Below are 17,824 nucleotides of genomic sequence, written 5' to 3'. Positions count from 1 at the left end.
CGTTTCCACGATGAGCTTTTACTGAGTTTTTGATTTTGCTCATTTCTGCACTTATCAGGTTACCGTTTATTCATTGTGTTTGAGTGGTTTTTTTTTTCTAAATGCGTTTTTACCGCGTTTTTGTCTCTCAGTGGATGCGATTCCTAAAAATCTTGTGCCCATTGCGCTTTTTTTTCTACTGAGAGTAAACTGACCTGCGGTGCGAGTTTGAAATCCATAGCATGACGATATCTCTTATGGGTACGCTGAGTTTTCTGTGCGGATTTTTCCCATCCAAGTGGGTGTTATCAGATAGCGAATCATAGGCCGGGATTACACATGCGAGAATCTCGGACGAGTCTCGCATCTTAATACCCGGCACTGCCGCCGTCACTCGGTAGAAATACATGGCTCCGCTCCCGCTGCCGGGTATTGACGTGCGAGACTCGTCCAAGTTTCTCGCGAGTCTGACCCCGGTCATACAAGGAAGAGTGCACACCCTCAGGGAAAACACCCACTTGGACTTAACTAAAGTTAAGTAATTAGGTGCCAAATACGTTGCTTGCTAATATCTCCACAACGGAGAGGCAAAATTAAAAAAATATCCAAAAAGTTTTATTCGGCTCTGCAGCCACTGCTACATCTTATGTCCGGTTCAACAAAAAAAATTTGGTGAAAGGTCTTCTTTAAAAAGAATTTTGGTTCACGTTGACGTTCATGGAGACCCATAACTTTTTATTTTTCCGTTGATGTAGCTGTGCGACGGCTTTTCTTTGTGTGCGCGCGCCAAGCTATAGTTTTTAATGATACCATTTTGGAGTACATAGATACGACCGATTATTAATGCAATTTTGGAGGTGGTGCAGTGACCAAATAAAACAACATTCTGACATATAGGCCATGTGCACACGTTCAGTATTTTACGTCAGTATTTGTAAGCCAAAACCAGTAGTGGGTGATAAATACAGAAGTGGTGACGTGTTTCTATTAAACTTTTCCTCTGTTCCACTCCTTACAAAAACTGACGTGAAATACTGACCAAATACTGAACGTGTGAACGTGGCCTTAGATTTTTTTTTTCCCCTTTACACAGTTTCCCGTAACAATTAATTTTATATTTTCATAGATCTGAGTTTTACAAATGTAGACAAACCCAATAGGTTTCTGTGAGCACGCTCCATACACCCGCAATGGATGAGCGAAGTGCATCATTAACAAATTACTGATTCATTAAACATTAATATAATAAGAAGCAAAACACAAATCTTAAGTAAAAATAATAAAATAATTAAAACATACACAAAACATAATAACATCCATATATCACGTGAAGATTTTGTTCATGAACAAATAAAAACAATATATACAATTTCCATTTTCTATTAAAAATGGTGGTAGATGAATGTGTAAAACTAATATTGTAATAATATAAAAGAAATTAAATTAAAGAAATTTCCATTTTGTGATTTTTTTTAGAACTGTATTTGGCACAATTATGTAGAGGTTCACATCTTTTTTTGTCCTTTTTATTTTTAGTTCCCACCATGAGCTTTTGGTGCGTTTTTGACGCAGCGCATATTTCCTGGGTCAAAAACAAAGCGTCTTTCAGTTCTAGAAAAACGGATGGGATTTATAGACATCTCATGGCCGCTGTGCTTCTTCTCTACTCAGCATAAACTGACCTCAAATCCACAGCATGTCAAATTCTCTTGTGGGTTCGCTGAGTTTTATGTACCGTAAGTAATTTACTCATAGACTTGCATTAGATGAAGAAAAAACGCACATGTGTTTCAAGTTTGTTTCCTCGGTGGAAACGCATCAAAAACCTATGTAATCCACACCCAAGTATATATTAATAAAGTTTTGTCAAAGCCAAATACCAGAAAGTTTTAAAAACAAATCAACTTTATTTAAAATATGACACAGCAAAAAGAACAAAAAAAAAAATACGTCAAAAATGTGATAACACGTATGATAAAAAAATGCACAGAAAAACGCAAGAAAAATGCAATTATAAATCACAAGTAACCCAATTTATATAATAGGTGCAGAAAATGTGACACATCAAAAATTCACCTAAAGCTCATCGTTGAGTATTTGGTAAGGTTTTTTTACCTCAGTATTTGTAAGCCAAAAACAGAAGGGGGTAAAAAATACAGAAGTGGTGACGTGTTTCTATTATACTTTTCCTCTCAGGGGGCTCATACTCACTTCAGGTTTTCTCGTGCGAGTCTCTCGCCTGGAAATCTGGCACTGCCGCCGGCACTGGGACCGGAGCGTGCGGCTATATGTATTTCTATGCAGCCGCACGCTCCGGTCCGAGTGCCGGTGGCAGTGCCAGATTTCCAGGTGAGAGACTCGCACGAGAATCGTGCAAGTCTCTCGCAAGTGAGTATGAGCCCTTAATGTTCCACTCCTGGTTTTGGCTTACAAATACTGAGGTGAGGTAAAAAAAAAAAAAAAAATCACCAAATACTCAACATGTGAATGTAGCCTTATAGGTGTTATTCAAAGGGATGCTATCCGCTATGAAATCTAGTATTTGGTCAGTATTTTACCTCAGTATTTGTAACCCATGATCAGGAGTGGAACAATCAGAGGAAAAATATAATTAGTCTTACCAGTAATAGGAACCTTCCACAAGAGCCATATCGGAGGATGTCTCCCTGCCCTAATGGGGGACAGGAAATGCACAAGAGGTTAAATAACCCGCCCCTTCCTGCTACCTCCAGTGTTTTTTCTGTACACACTAGCATGTATAGTTACCACAAAAGAGCAGGAATCGTCCAGCAAGCATCAGATAGGGAGGGAAATTAGTGATGTCATGGAAGGTTCCTAGAAACCAAATTACCGGTAAGACTAATTCTATTTTCTCTAGTCACCTTCCATGACAGCCATATCGGAGGAATACCAACAACTAATTTCTTAGGGAGGGACAACAGCCTGCAGAACACGTCTGCCAAACGTTAAATCCCTGTTGAAATTTAGTCTATAATGTCTGGTGAATGTATGGACAGACGACCAGGTGTCGGATGTTTTCGTGAATGGGAAACCCCTTTTGGTCTTTGGGCTTCAGTCCCCCAAACATTTCATCCTGAATAGAGCATTCCACTTCCGCCTCCTCCAAGCCCATAGTACTCCTTACCATGTTAACTAAATCCCCCCATGTCTTCAGACGAGAAGTAGTATTTTTTGTTATCGGGTTTAGGGGCGGAAGTGGAACTCTCATTTTCCCATGCATCCTCTGAGTTAGAGGTAACAATTTCGCCCAAGTCCGAGTCAAATTCCACAGGGGCCGCTTAGCAGGAGGGGGCTGTGGCGTCAGGGTTTGGGCAACAGTCATCATAGAAGTTTGGACGTCTTGTTTGATGAGGGTTTTTATACTGTCCAGTAGGGAGGGCTGCTCTGCACGTATTACGTCATCCATGCAGGGCTGACAAAGCGTCTTCCTATATGCCGAGGGAAGTTTGGTACCACACACACACACACACTTGCGGCTCGGTTTCTTTACGGGGTCAGGGGCCTTGTCTCCCTAAAACAGAGAGAGAAGGCATACTAAGTCACCTCAGACCACCTGGACAGAATAAAGGGGGGACCCACCCCACTACTTACAGAAGGAGGGTGAACGCTGGGCTCCGCAGAAGCAGATCGTGAGGGCTTATCGCCGTCCATGGTCAGTCTGTCACAGTCACCAGTACAGAAATGGCCTTACCTGGACGTACCCCGACCAGGGTTTAGATAGCCGAGGTCCACCAGCGTGTTCCGTGTTCCTCGTCCCCTGGTCCACAGGTGGGGGTCATTGTAATCACCCCTCCTAGTAGCTGATCCTGCAGCGGCCGTCCCGTTCCCCCACCCCATCTGGGGTTGCTAGCTCCGCCCCCTTGACCCGATCCAGCCTTATGTTCAGCGGCCGGTCTGTGTGACGCTGGGGGTCAGTAGAGCCACTGACGGGGGCCCGAGACGCTAACGGTGGCCGGGAAATTTCGCCGCATAAGCGTTCCAGCCGGGAACGCAGGATGGAGGCGAAACCGGAACTTCGGCGCCGGTCCCTCCGTCACTTCCAGTGCGCGAGTGCGCCTGCCGCGTGGGGAGGAGGACTCCGGGGATCTCACAGAGGACCCCGGCTGCACATCACCGCCTCACTTTGCTCCGCAAAAGGGGCGCAGGAGATGAGAACAGGGGTCCCGAGTCTCGCCGAAGTGGAGACAGGAGCAGCCATCATACGGAGGAGAGCGAAGCCCCCGTCCATCGGCCGCCCAGCTTCAGGTAACCAACATAGTGCCTCCGGTCGCCGGCCACGGCAGCACTATCGAACCTCTTCATGCCCCATAGGGGACAGGAAAAACACTGCAGGTAGCAGGAAGGGGAGGGTTATTTAACCTCTTGTGCATTTCCTGTCCCCCATTAGGGTGGTGAGACATCCTCCGATATGGCTGTCATGGAAGGTGACTAGAGAAAGTATAATAGAAACATATCATCACTTCTGTATTTTTTAACCACACCTGGTTTTGGCTTACAAATGATGAGGTAAAAAATACTGACCAAATACTGAACGTGTGAGTGGCCTAAGGCCGGGGTCACACTACCATAGAATACGGATGAGTGCTATGCGACAAATACGCACACATTTTCCTCATTTCAGCCCATTGAGCCATTAATTCAGTGGGAGAAAATCACATTGCATACGCATTGCATAAGGATAACCATACAGAGAACACTTGGAGAACACTTGTGCGATTCTCGGCAGAGAGACTCGGACCGATTTTCCATACAGATTTTGAAAAAAAAAAGGTGCAGGTTGTTTAGTGATTGTATCACAAATCAAAAACTCATACAAAAATTTAGAAAAAAATCCTTGGATTCCAACAAGCACTGCAGAAGAAAAATCAGATGTGAGGAATAAAATGAACTGCTTTTATAAGTGCTACGCGTTTCGGAGCCCCTTTCTTCGCAAATCAAAAAGTCATGAATTGAGAAGCATTCACGTAAAAAAACTAGCGAAAATACGATGAGTCGAACACTAAATCTTTCTTCTCACCGTCAAGTTAGATTCTGTTTTTTAAAAAATGATGAGCGACATGTCATATTATTCCAGCCGTCAAAAGTACGAGCAGAATTGTGAAACACTGTTCCACCACCTTACCAGGACTGCTACTTCCTATAGGTGGCATTAGAGTTCTAGTCCTCTTCCTCTCTGAAGAGACAATTTGCATATTTAAAAGTCTCCTCATCTTGACATGTCACTCTCCCTGCAAGGAGAAACGTTACCCCTTGGATCCGGGTCAGACGCCTCTCACAAAGCCAAGCCAAATCTCACATTTTGTACTGGCGAAAGTCAGTACCCTGAAACACAGTGTCTGCAAATTGAGATTCAGGTTGTAGCTTTTATCCTACATCATGTTACAAGGCTCGTTAGAGAGTCGATATTGACTTTTAGGATTGCTACTTCCAATGGGTTGCGCTAGAGTTCTACTCCTCTTCCTTTCTGAACAGACAATTTGCATATTTCCAACAGGAGCATTGTAAGGCTTAAAAGTCTCCTCACCTCGGCATATGAGGCTAGACATGTCACTCTCCGCAAGGAGAATCGCTACCCCTTGGGCCACCATACTACCAGTAAATGCAGTGCAAGAATACAAGCACCCGCTCAAACCCCATTGAAATTAAGGCCAGTTTCACATGTCAGTGTCTCCGGTACGTGTGGTGACAGTTTTCTCACGGATCGGAGACACTGACACATGTCAGCGTGTTTTCACGGGCCGCGTGTCCGTGTGCAAAACACACTGACATGTCCGTTTTTGAGCTACAGAACAGATCACATGGACCCATACAAGTTAATGGGTCTGTGTAAACACCTACTGCACACGGATGGCGTCCGTGTGTCATCCGTGTGTGTTTTAAAAGTCATAGGGTTAACACTGAAACAAATTGCTTCAATACACGGACACAGACAGCATATGGACAGCACACGGATCACACACGGATGGTACCCACGGACACACGAATAGCACACGGATGCCATACGAATGTGACAAATTGACACACGGACATCTCCCGTACCGTTTTTTCTGGTACCAGAAACATCAGGATATGTGAAACCGGCCTAAGAGAGTGTTCTTGGTGGTTTGGGTCCTCGGAACAGCAGACCCGCCGCAGCGCCATGGCTTCTTTTATACACATTTGCATAAATTGTCATACCGTGGATGTAAAATTCGTAGCGCCGGTCAATTTATGATGTGGATTTTCTCCACGGCATTTGTAAAATGTCCAGATTTTCACTGCGTGTGAACATGTTCCAAGCGTCTACCCTGCAGTCCTGTCGTTCTAGGAAGATCAAGACGGATGGCGCCCATGGTGCAGAGCGGCTCAATCCGTGCAGCTACCAAATGCGGTGGGCATCTGCGGCTGCGGCTTTTCGGAATACCTCTTTAATATACAGAATTTTTTCTATACTTGAAAAAGACAGATTCGTAGTAAGAAAAAAAAAAAAGGAATAGTGATGCCTATTACCGGCCATGTCAGAGCGAGTACAATTTACACAGCAGCATCAATCATGTCAAGTGGGGACTTAACACCAACCGCTGGACACCGGGGAATACCAAATCTCGTTACGTGAACTCTCTTGTAAAGCATTTACCGTGCACCTGCGGGGGTGACGTGCCAGCAGGAACTTACTTTTAGTACAGGTCCAGGAGTCGCACTTGTAGTCAATGACGAAGCTCTGCCTACGAAAAAAAAGGGGAAAAAAAAGTGCAAATGATAAATACTGTCAGCGGACGATAAGCCCAAATGTCATATACGGAGCATGTCAATGTTATCACCGCCGCTGCCACATATATATAATGTGATGCATGAGAAAAATGGGCTCTGGGCTTCAGAGCATAATATCACAGACTAGGAGATTTCTCTCTAAATATATTTTTCCTAGAGCAAAAAAACAGGAATTTCAGGGTTCAGCGGGTCATCTATCATCTGTAATGAGTCATAATCAACTGATGAAGCTCGCCGAAGTCCCCTCTCATCCCGGAGCAGCAGAACTTTGATCTGCGGATAACGATCTACTGTAAGACATAACGGAGCCTGTAAAAACATGGCATATAAATAAACAGCGCCTTAATGCTGGAGATCATCAGAGTGCCAGCGCTTCACACAAGTGCCGGCATTTTTCTCTTTAAAGGGGAAGACCAGATCCATCATCTCCACTTCCCCATATATTATCCATTAAGTCCTTTAATATAGTGTCTTTTTTGTTGTTGTTATTTTTGAAGAATGGAATATGGAAGCATTTTACCCTGAAATCTCCCAACGTTTAGTCTTTAATTACCGTAAATCTATTATTGCTTGTTATCAGCCACCTAAGCAAAAAAACTCCTTGATATTTCCTAAAAAACGACTGCAAGTAAATCCCATCCCATTTACCCTATCGCAAGCGCCATTGCCAGGAAAATGCACTCGACGTCCTCCAGCGGCCCCCCGGAGAATGAATACAGCAGAGGCACGTATGCGCTCATGTTCTGACGACTCATAAAATGCCCCAAGATCGGCAAGAGGTTGGACCCCGCCAATCCACACGTTATCACCTATCCTGTGGATACGTTGTAGCTTCACTTTAGGAATAATCCCTTAAGGGGATGTCCAACATTTGAAGAAATTACTGTAGCTGCAGGAAATGTTCTAAAATAAAATAAAATAAAATAAAAAAATTCAAAATGTACCTCCCAATAAAGCTCCCGCCACACCGGTACGCATGCTCCACGCTAGCGTTTATTTTCCTGGGGCAATGACGTGTCATATGTCCACATGAACCGCTGAAGCTGATCACAGGCGTCCACGCTCCCCTTGTGGTAGAAATCATGGTCGAGACAGGGGTCACATGGATATACAGCACATCATTGCTCCAGGACAACAAAGAGAGACAGTCAGGGAGTCCCACTGGAATTTTAAAAGGTGAGCAATGGCAGTTTTTTAAAATGAAATAATTGGCGCAGTTATACTTTCTTCAACCGCCAAACATTCCTTTTAGACGCAGACGATTGTCAGGGATGGGCGGTAAAAGTTCTGAACAAAAACAAAAATTAGAGTACTGTAAAGTTGTTGGTTGACATACATTTTGCAAACAACCATCCTCAACCCGGTAAATTCTCCCCCTCCTGTACTTAGGGAGAGATCTGTCAGTCATTGGGACTGGGGCATGTAGAAGCCGCTGGGGATCGTTCTCGGACTGGTCATCCGAGACTCATAGTCCCCGGCCAACTTTACAAAGTACGTTTTCTCTAAAACAACACAGCATTTTGGAGCAGCACATACAGCGTTTCAGTAACTCAGCCGGTGTGCAATTTATCCTGCTTGTGATTTAGGCAGCATGAATCAGATTATCTGTACTTTCAAGTAACTTTTCAGATTAAGCCGTCCGGTCTGTGCATCAGGAATAACAGCATTTCTAGCCATTATGTGACTTGTATCCTGCATTTTTATCACTTTATTCCTTGGCAGGCTCTATTTTTAATTTGACATCTACTCTGACCTGAAGGGGATGAACTAGCTGCTGTGACGACTCCCATACAAGCACATATAGACAGAAACATAGTGTTTGACAAGTGTGAGCAGCTTTTTACTTTTGAGGCTGCCTATGCGGCCTCAATAGTAAAAGATAAAATGTTAAAAATTATAAAAAAAAAATAAAAAATCGGGGTATATTTACCTTCCGACTTCCCGCGCTGCATTCCCGGCCTCAGCGTTCCCAGAGATGCCTTGCGAGACCTGTGATGACGTTGATCTCGCGAGACCGCTAGAGTCACGCGAGACTACGTCATCACAGGACCTTGCCGCAAGGCATTACTGGGAACGCTTAGGCCGGGAATGCAGCGCGGGACGTTGGAAGGTAAATATACCCCGATTTTTTATTCTTTTTTTTACAGGGGTATGGTACCCAGGGCCTGGAGGACAGTCTCCTCTCCTCCACACTGTGGGTACCAACCGCACATGAGACGCTTAACTTTGCGCATGGTGGGCATAGCCACATTCGGGAAGTAAGCGATTCTCATGCATTTCTATGGGTGCGGAATCGCGGCAATTCTTTGCGATTCCGCACAAAAGAATGATCATGCTGCGATTTTTTCCGTGATGCGATTCCGCCGCAGAAAAAAGCGCAGCATTAGCACAGCATGTGCGGAATGCCATAGGAATGCATGGGGGGCGTTCTGTACACGATTTTTAAACGTTTTCGCGCCGAAAATCGCGGCAAAAACGCTTAAAAATCGCATCGTGGGCACACAGCCTAAAGGTAACATAATGTATACAATGTGTTTTGTGGGAAATTAAGAGCCCAAAACGGGATTCGGAAGCATGCGCCAACGGGACCATAGACTATAATGGTGCCGGAAGAGCGAACGAACAGTCTGTCTTGCACCATTTTTTGGGCGTATATGCCTACTGAAGGCAGATACCTAGGGGCACCACTCTACTACTTCTAAGTGTCCACCCCCAGGAGGCGTATACACCAAAAAATGATACATGTCAGACAGCATGTTCTCTCTGCCGGCACCATTACAGTCTATGTCCCCATCTGAATCCCGTTTTCGGGAGGGTTCAGACCCAAGCCCCGACGCGCAACCCACCAACGTGAAGACAGGCGCCATGTGAATGCACCCAAACAGACATGGGGTGCAGCGGCGGACTCTCAGGGGAGGGTTTTTAAAACAAACTGCTGCCAGGGGGAACAGAGGTTTTCGAAAATAAACACAAATAAAATGCCTCTTAAATAGTAACTCATGGAGAACGTAAATCGGTACGCGGTGCGTGGGACCGGAACGAGCCATGTGTGGCATATCTAGTATGTATGAACACGAGCAGGTAGAACCCTCTGCTACCTAGGAAGCGGCTGGAGATTCTGTTCACGTTATGCTTGCTTCACACCTCCTCAGAGACTGTATGCAAATAATATAAAGTGCCCACATTTCATACCCCATTAGTTTATCAACATTTCCACATCAACTACGGGGCAGTGCCGTCGAGTCAGTGCTTTCATATTCCTGCTGACCTGATATGCAAGTCTAAACGCGCGAGTGACAAAATAACCCTTTCAAAGACGCCGCCGCATGGAAAAGAAGCAGTGAAGGGTGCATGAATCTGTCATACAGCCGAGGCTTAAGCCTGATTTCTGTCACTGTAACATAATGTATCACGCCGAGCATCAGGACGCAACATTCCCGGGTTGGAGATGATCAATGAAGATGGGTGGGAGCTAACAGCAGCTGCTCCTCAACTACAAAGAGCCCCGAGTGATCAGAAAAGTAATTAAATGTAACCGATGAACAGATAAAACAATAGAAATATACATAGGTGGCTTATTAATACTGCGAAAAGCTTCATTTGGTAGAAACGGAATTGTGTTTGTTTGTTATTGACGCTTAGATACCAACGGATCATTTGGGAATATTGTACTCAGGAGGGAAGATTAATTGTGTACATAGCCTCATAAGAAAGAAAATATAGGTTTTTTTGAAGATTTATAGGGTGTATATAACAATTACAAACCATACTGGGGGCACTGTAATTTGATGTTTCTGTGGCGGGAGGGTGCGGTGGGGAAAAGCTGCAATTTCCACCAAATTCTGAGCAAGTCCAGGAAGATCACCTAAAAGTCAGACGGTTTGTTTGCCTGTGATCAGCCCTGCAAACTCCACAACCTTAGGCTATGTTCACATGTTGCGTTTTTGCAGTGGTTTTTTTTTTTTTGCTGTATTTTTTTTTATGGATATTTTAAGCTGTGTTTTCCAGGACCAGCAAAGTCTATCAAATTTCATGCACAAACATTGGTTTTCTTTTCCTGACCGTTTTTGGAAAACTGCAGCGTTTTTGCAGCATGTCCCTTCTTTCGGCGTATTTACACCAACTTTTCACCCATAGGAAACAATGAATAAGTGCAAAAAAAACGCAAAATCTACTTTTTGTAAGCAGCCTCTTTACTGCCAAGAGAGCAGGCTTTGCTCGGGGAAACGGCAACGTGTGAACATAGCTTTGCACGCTTACCGTAGTTTTAAAGTGACAGTATCAAAAGTGGATTAATAAGGATTTTTCAAATCAACTCCGAGTTTGGGCCACAAAACGTTTTCAAGTATTTTTTTTTTAATTCATTAGCATTAATTTTTTAAGCTCAAAACTCTGCGGCCAAATGTTATTTTAAAGAAATGGTCATCACCTTGTTGCTCACCAGATGTTCCAAGGCTGCAACTCCCTGGCATGCTATGACCACCAATGACTGTTTTGCCACTGTGAGACAGCCTCAGGTTGGACACTACAGCATTGAAGGGTTATTGTAGTCCCATTATTAAAAGTTATTAGTATCCAAAGGAAAGGTGATATACTGGGGATCCGTTCTAAAGAAGCATTTCAGGGCCCAGTTCTCAAGATCAGTGGTGGTCCCTATCCTTTTTTTGACCTGGGGTAGTGTTTGAATTAATTCACCTTATGGGCTTCTCTACCGTCTATATTTTGGGAGGTTGGGGACTTACGGTAGCTTTCTACAGGCCCATTCTGGAGTCTATATTAAAAGAGTTTTAGCAAAATTAAGTCACCCCAATCCAAAGGGTAGGGGTCTTACTGATCACTGAGGGTCCAACCACTAGGAGACCCAACGATCTGAAGAATGGGGCTCAATAGAGTCCAGAAATTGCATCCACTTCGCTTGAACAGTTCAGAAAAAAAATGCAGCCTTTACGCTATGTGGGAACATGGCTTTACTGATGGCAGTCACCTCGGGCCTTCACCTGGCCATAGACCTTTGCTACGACTTGGCCCCTGCAGAATAGGATCTGTAAAAACCAGCGGCCGAGTGGGTTAGAATCACTGATACAGAAAACTGCCGGTTCAGCACTGGCACAATAAAACAGAATTGGTATAGTATCTACAGTGCATTAGACGGCACGCCATCAACAGCTCCGAACAGCAACATTCCTGCCAAATCTATGGCCATTTGTATTACTTTATCTGACAAACAAACTGGCCTCGTAAGAGTGATCGAGGGAAAGTATCTATAAAATGGAAATAAAGGCAGAACGCCGCTGTTTAGCATAGGATTTTGCAGGATGAAGCAACTTTGGGGGTTTAACTGTTTCGTGAAAAAAAAAACAACAAAACTGTCTCACTGCAGAAAAAAAAAAACCGCAACATAATCCATCATGATTACGTCTCGTGTGTACATTACCACTAATGCATCTTAGTCAACATGATTGATGGCGCGTTTGCCTAAACACATCAACAAATATTTAATATTCCATAGGTTACTCAGACCAAAGCAAACGCAAAAAGTCCTGAAAACAATAGCAATTAATTAGCGTGGTTTTTGTGCCGCACTAAGCAAATACATGCATTTGTATATTCCTTAAAATAGATTGCTAGGAACCTTTAATGAGCTAAAAGAGAGGCTTTCCATGAGGGTTTTGAGACCCCCTAGTATCTTCCATTAAAGGGTTGCATTTCAGGAGCTGCTCCTCTGCTTCCCAGTTTTGCGCTTGCTGATTGATTCAGTCTGTGCAATCATTATAGTGCTGCTGGTCTGAATTGTACGCTCTCCCATGTTGCAAGCAGGAGGCAGCTTTGCCTCTGCAGCAATGGAGCAGCACAGGGGCACTGATACTGGATGCAATTGTTTTTTTTCACTTGAAAAAGTCGCTAGTCCAGCACTGGAATGTGTTGTGGAAATTAAAACCATTCAACTCATCTTGGTCCTAAGGATTTTTAAATTGGTCATGTTGCAAGCAGAGGCAGATTTTGCCTCTGCAACTCTAGAGAAGCACAAGGGCACGGATGCTGGCTAGGCCCAAAATTCGGCTAGCTTCAGAGCAGCGCTTCCAAGCTTTATAGCTGCGCTCCAAGCCTAGAAAACTGGCCATCACTGATAGACTGTAGAGGCGGGTGGTAAGGTAAGTAATAGTGATGAGCGAGTATACTTGTTGCTCGGTTTTCCTCGTGCACGCTCGGGTGTCCTCTGAGTATTTTGGCGTGCTCGGAGATTTAGCTTGTGTCAAAGCAGCTGCATGATTTGCGACTTGTAGACAGGCTGAATACATGTGGGGATTCCCTAACAAACAGGCATTCTTCACATGTATTCAACCTGTCCTGCAGCTGCCAATCATGCAGATGAGACGAGGAAACTAAATCTCCGAGCACGCCAAAATACTCGGAGGACACCAGAGCATGCTCGGGAAAACCCAAGCAACGATTATACTCGTTCATCACTAATAAGAAACAAGACGTAAGCTATAGAATTAAAAATCCCTCTGTTCTTGAGAATGCAGAGGATTTTTAAGAAGTTTTAAGAAGAGGTAAATTGCAAAGTTGATTGTTTTGACAAACACTTTGCAGTTTTAAGGAAGATGAAAAAATGGGGTCCATTAGTCGGGGAAGCCCAATGCTAGCGCCCGCAAGTGGGTCCCCCCGCTTGCTCAGGGCCCCAGCACTTACCTCTCCCTGTTCAGGAGCAGCTCTTGTGTCTCTCGAATCTCCTGACTCTACGATGTCTCAGGGCAGAGGACATCACTACATTGTGCCATTTGCTCTGATCAGTAACGGTGCAGAGAGCCAGAAGATGGCGACCCTGAGGAGTCCGGACCTCCATCCAGTGACATATGGGGGTCATTCTTTTTGGAGCAAAATATGGGGCCCATTCTGTATGGAACAATATATGGGGCCCATTCTTCTGTATGGAAAAATATATGGGGCCCATTCTTATGTATGGAAAATTATATGGGGGCAATTCTGTATGGAAAATTATATGGGGGCAATTCTGTATGGAACAATATATGGGGCCCATTGTGAATGGAACATTATATGGAGACCATTCTGTATGGAGCAATATATGGGGCCTATTCTGTATGGAACAATATACACTCACTGGCCACTTTATTAGGTACACCTGTCCAACTGTGTGTTAAGACTTAATTTCTAATCAGCCAATCACATGGCGGCAACTCAGTGCATTTAGGCATGTAGACATGGTCAAGACAATCTCCTGCAGTTCAAACCGAGCATCAGTATGGGGAAGAAAGGTGATTTGAGTGCCTTTGAACGTGGCATGATTGTTGGTGCCAGAAGGGCTGGTCTGAGTATTTCAGAAACTGCTGATCTACTGGGATTTTCACGCACAACCATCTCTAGGGTTTACAGAGAATGGTCCGAAAAAGAAAAAAAATCCAGTGAGCGGCAGTTCTGTGGCCGGAAATGCCTTGTTGATGCCAGAGGTCAGAGGAGAATGGGCATACTGGTTCGAGCTGATAGAAAGGCAACAGTGACTCAAATTGCCCCCCGTTACAACCAAGGTAGGCAGAAGAGCATCTCTGAACGCACAGTGCGTCGAACTTTGAGGCAGATGGGCTACAGCAGCAGAAGACCACACTGGGTACCACTCCTCTCAGCTAAGAACAGGCATCTGATGGCTACTTTCAGCAGGATAATGCGCCATGTCATAAAGCTCGAATCATCTCAGATTGGTTTCTTGAACATGACAATGAGTTCACTGTACTCAAATGGCCTCCTCAGTCACCAGATCTCAATCCAATAGAGCATCTTTGGGATGTGGTGGAACGGGAGATTCGCATCAGGGATGTGCAGCCGACAAATCTGCGCCAACTGTGTGATGCCATCATGTCAATATGGTCCAAAATCTCTGAGGAATGCTTCCAGCACCTTGTTGAATCTCTGCCACGAAGAATTGAGGCAGTTCTGAAGGCAAAAGGGGGTCCAACCCGTTACTAGCATGGTGTACCTAATAAAGTGGCCAGTGAGTGTATGTGGCCCATTCTGTATGGAACATTATATGGGGCCCATTCTGTATGGAACAATATATGGGGCACATTCTGTATGGAACAATATATGGGGCACATTCTGTATGGAACATTATATGGAGCCCATTCTGTATGGAACATTATATGGAGCCCATTCTGTATGGAACATTATATGGAGCCCATTCTGTATGGAACATTATATGGAGCCCATTCTGTATGGAACAATACATGGGATTCTGTATGGAACATTATATGGGGACCATTCTGTAGGGGGCAATATATGGAGCCCATTCTGTATGGAACATTATATGGAGCCTATTCTGTATGGAACAATATATGGGCCCATTCTGTATGGAACAATATATGGGGCCCATTCTGTATGGTTCATTATATGAAGCCCATTCTGTATGGAACATTATATAGGGGCATTCTGTATCTAGCATTATATGGGGCCCATTCTGTATGGAGCATTATATGGAGCCCATTCTGTATGGAACATTACATGGGGCCCATTCTGTATGGAACATTACATGGGGGCCATTCTGTATGGAACATTATATGGGGCCCATTCTGTATGGAACAATATATGGGGCCCATTCTGTATGGAACAATATATGGGGCCCATTCTGTATGGAACATCATATGGAGCCCATTCTGTATGGAACATCATATGGAGCCCATTCTGTATGGAGCATTATATGGGGCCCATTCTGTATGGAACAATATATGGGGCCCATTCTGTATGGAACAATATATGGAGCCCATTCTGTATGGAACAATATATGGAGCCCATTCTGTATAGAACAATATATGGGCCCATTCTGTATGGAACAATACATGGGCCCCATTCTGTATGGAACAATACATGGGCCCCATTCTGTATGGAACAATACATGGGCCCCATTCTGTATGGAACATTATATGGGGACCATTCTGTAGGGAACATTATATGGGGCCCATTCTGTATGGAACACTATATGGGGCCCATTCTGTATGGAACACTATATGGGGCCCATTCTGTATGGAACAATATATGGGGCCCATTCTGTATGGTTCATTATATGAAGCCCATTCTGTATGGAACATTACATGGGGCCCATTCTGTATGGAACATTACATGGGGGCTCATTCTGTATGGAACATTACATGGGAGCCATTCTGTATGGTTCATTATATGAAGCCCATTCTGTATGGAACATTACATGGGGCCCATTCTGTATGGAACATTACATGGGGGCCCATTCTGTATGGAACATTACATGGGGGCCCATTCTGTATGGAACATTACATGGGGGCCATTCTGTATGGAACAATATATGGGGCCCATTCTGTATGGTTCATTATATGAAGCCCATTCTGTATGGCACATTACATGGGGCCCATTCTGTATGGAACATTACATGGGGCCCATTCTGTATGGAACATTACATGGGGCCCATTCTGTGTGAAGCATTATATGGGGTCCATTCTGTGTGAAGCATTATATGGGGTCCATTCTGTGTGAAGCATTATATGGGGCCCATTCTGTGTGAAGCATTATGTGGGGCTCATTCTGTATGGAGCTTTATATGGGGCAAATTTAGGTTCTCCTGTAGCTGGGCTTCTTGGGAGGACCAACATTGCAGCTATGGGGGCTTTCAACAGGTTCCTTGTTGTATAAGAACCCTTCATCACCCCATGATCGCAACACATGAGGCCCAACGGGTGTTAGCTTCTGAATCCGCTCCATACACCCTCTGTGCCCATGACGCAAATGTACGTTACATGGTCACAAATGGGGTTAACAAAAACAACAGGTGCATGAATGGATCTATTAATCTCCTTGGGCCCGATTCATTATTGTATTTGCGCTTTGACTAGTTTTTGGGGTTTTTCATTTTTGTCATAATATTCTTTTAATTAGCACTTTTTTACCGTGTGTTTTATATTTTGGGGGGGGGTTCTTATGTTCACCTTCTTGGCTGACGTTTAGGCTTTTCAGGTGTTTGTGGCCGATCCGTCACTTAAGACTGTTTAAAAACTTGCTAAATATTTTACGGAAATGTCTTCCTCCTTCTCTGCGGAGATTTTATGCACGACAGTTTATTTTTGGGGGCTAATTCTGTAACGCGACTTTTTGAACTAAAAAGGAAAAACAAAAGTTGTATCAAGAAGATTAAAAACAAAACATAAAGAACATTTCTGATCATGCATAAAAAAAAAAAAATGCACGAACGTCGTTCCTCATTTTAAAGAATTTTTTTGTGAAAAAGAAAAAGGTTAACGAATACCGACGCAACCCAAAAAATAAAAATGACAAATCGGCCCAGAGCCAACTTACAAGTATTATGTAATATCGGGGGCGCCCGGGAGGTCAGTACATATACGCAGAGCTGTGACGCAGGCGCACTTTTCTGCTACTGTCCAGTTATCCGGAATGTGTTCCGAATTAAAGGAATTGTGCGGTCGCCCTGATGTGTGCGCGGTCTCATCGCTATACCAGTGCAGGACAGGAATGTCAGACAAGTCCAGACATCATCCTCCTCCCCATACACTGAGCTCTCCTCGTGGACTCCCTAAACTTATGGGACCCCTGTGAGGAACAGCAGCAGCAGCAGCAGCATCTTCCCCTACCAGCAGCACACAGATGACAGACAGCAGGAGCTAAAGGGTTAACAAACAAAAGCGCAGGAGCCGCAGTGCAAAGTACCTTACCGCGCAGCAACAGCAGCACCTCCACTGCTCTGCTCTGGGACTACAACTCCCACAATGCAACGCGGCACGGCGCCCACAAACCTGTGTGCCACTGCTCCGCCTACTTCCTGCTGCCTCCTGTGCTGCAGGGAAAGTCAGAGGAGAGCACAGAGCACACAGTCAGAGTAGCAGTGCAAACGACAACATGTCTGTCAGTCACATCCATGCAAGATATATATATATAATCTGTGTAGAGATTGTGGATGGTGGAATCTAGTGGGTTGCTATGGGAAGCTGCTTCGTTCTTTTGCATCATATTAGCATACAAATTTCCCAATGCATGACAGTTATGGGTAAGCAAGGTACTTAGAAGTGAAGCCTTTGGTCCA

The 17,824-nt window shown here is 44.3% G+C and overlaps 1 protein-coding gene across 4 annotated transcripts in view; it reads right to left on the bottom strand.

Annotated features, from left to right (window-relative positions):
- MGMT (O-6-methylguanine-DNA methyltransferase) overlaps nt 1-17,594 on the bottom strand; it is a 500,744-nt gene extending 483,150 nt beyond the window's left edge. The window contains exons 1-2 of one of the 4 annotated variants that reach the window (XM_073546350.1): nt 17,457-17,594; nt 6,655-6,704 (exon numbers count right to left, since the gene is read on the bottom strand). The gene's annotated coding sequence lies outside the window, so the exon portion shown is untranslated. Of the gene's footprint in view, nt 1-6,654; nt 6,705-17,451 lie in introns of all 4 variants that reach the window. The other 3 variants (XM_073546351.1, XM_073546353.1, XM_073546355.1) reach the window with 3 other exon arrangements.
- Nucleotides 17,595-17,824: the final 230 nt, after the last annotated feature.

Source organism: Dendrobates tinctorius, unplaced genomic scaffold (genome assembly GCF_039654945.1).
Source record: "Dendrobates tinctorius isolate UK_male_01 unplaced genomic scaffold, ASM3965494v1 ptg000147l, whole genome shotgun sequence".
NCBI lineage: Eukaryota > Metazoa > Chordata > Amphibia > Anura > Dendrobatidae > Dendrobates > Dendrobates tinctorius.
Note: the sequence above shows the minus strand (reverse complement) of the source record. Positions and strands in the feature narration are given on the sequence as shown.